Here is a 1,991-nt window from a genome sequence, read left to right on the forward strand (position 1 = left end):
TTTGCTCGTTATGGCATTCTTTTCTGAATCCACAAATAGGTTAGATCAATTATTACATATTCCAGCTAGCTAAAAAATATTTAAATAGGTAATGTATAAAAAATATTTTAAATGTTCTGGATCATATGGTAAACTGGATTTATTGTTTGTTAGTCACTGTGAGCTGGAAAGAATGAAAACACATGAAGACAATGAAATGTTTCTAAATGGGTTCTTCTTAAAACCTTTCCCTTTCATATCCCTGATACATTTACAAAATATAAAAATGTAAGCAATTGAAAAATATTGCAGTTCTTTATCACACATATAATCCTGATATTTCAGTGTAAATATTACTACAAACGTACAAAGTTTGGTAGCTTGCAGAAAAATCCTTAAACAAAAGAATTATCCCCGAAAATGTTTAATGCATTTTGGAAAATATTGGTATGTACCACCCTGAGATAGTTATGACATTTTGATAAATACATTTAAATGAGATGCATGTGTGTTTTAAATGCTGTTAGTGCATTATATAGGATTTTAGTAAAGCAGTTTTTCAAGATCCTGTTTTTTTTTTAAAACTGATTAGGAAAACTCCAGAGAACAAAAACTATTTTTGTAAGCTGTTTAGTAAAATAATTAATTGTGGGTTGTGAGATTTTAACAGTACTTATGGGCTTTTGATTCAGAATTACTCATGGGTTTTTGTAATTGACTACTGAAGCCAGCTTGTGACAAAACATGTGGTTAGATGTGTGAAATTAAGGGCCAACTGTACTCAAAAATCACTGAATTCGGCAGATGGGACAATCAATCACATGTGGCCCTGTGACACCAAAGTAGGAAGAACAATAAATGCCAGATTACAATTCCCAGCATCCTTGCATTACAGTAGAAAAAATCATTAGTTTACTTTAGGAGTTAGAGGTATTAACTTACCAAGGTGACTTTTCATTCAGCAACGTATTAGTCTCTTAGGTGAGTGGATGAAACTCTGCTGACTTCAGCTATCCAGTCATGTGTAAGCAAATATTGTGTTTTTTTTACATTTTCTTGTACATGATTGGGTATTTTTTTGCAAAGAAAATGTTGCCAAATTCACTAAGAGGTATGGACACAAAAACCTTCCATTCCATTTTATTGGGCCCCCTTCAAGGCTTTAAAGAATTTGTGAAGTTATCATACATCTATATTCAAATATATATTGTATAAATGAAGAAAAAGAATGAAGTTCACAGCTCAGGGATTGTATGAAATAATATATACGTGTATTTGTTACATAGTATCAAAGAAAAACATTTACATAACGCAATCTGGTATTTTACCTTGGTCCTGTTAACACTTCACATGACCTAGATATTATTTACTAGACACAGTACTTCTATGTCATCAAACCAATGTTTGATGACATAGAAGTACTGTGTCTAGAGATAAGAAGAGAAGTGTGTTCCCCTTACTAGAGTTTTACAGTGAAGGTTGAGCCACCTCTTTAATTAGTCTAAATTGAACATTCAAATCAAAGGAGGGAACGAAAAAGGTTTTGGGCTTGCAGATAGTTTTGAGAAACAAAATTGTTGTATTTAAACATATTTTGTAAAGTAAACAAGTTCAGACAGATCTATACCTCATAACTGTATGACACTTCACAGTACATGGGTAACATTGTACATACATAAATTCAAGGAATACAAAAAAGGGTAATGAAGAAGACTGTGCTTAAAGTGTAATGAAACCAACACGTTTTGCCACAAATGAGCTTCCTCAAGGATATGATAATAAGCAAGCTTAACGGTCTGTATATGTACATAAAGATTGAATATTGAAAAAGAAAATTGAAATAAATACATTGTTTACACAGGAAGATCAATAATGTATATAGGTACCCTGTTTCCCCGATGATAAGACACTGTCTTATTTTTTTTGGAAGGCCAAAATATGCTCTAGGGCTTATTTTCAGGGGGATGCCTTATTTACCCATGAAGAAGACTACAGTACACAGTTATTGTTCA

This window comes from Pyxicephalus adspersus, chromosome 6 (genome assembly GCF_032062135.1).
Source record: "Pyxicephalus adspersus chromosome 6, UCB_Pads_2.0, whole genome shotgun sequence".
In the NCBI taxonomy this organism is placed as follows: Eukaryota; Metazoa; Chordata; class Amphibia; order Anura; family Pyxicephalidae; genus Pyxicephalus; species Pyxicephalus adspersus.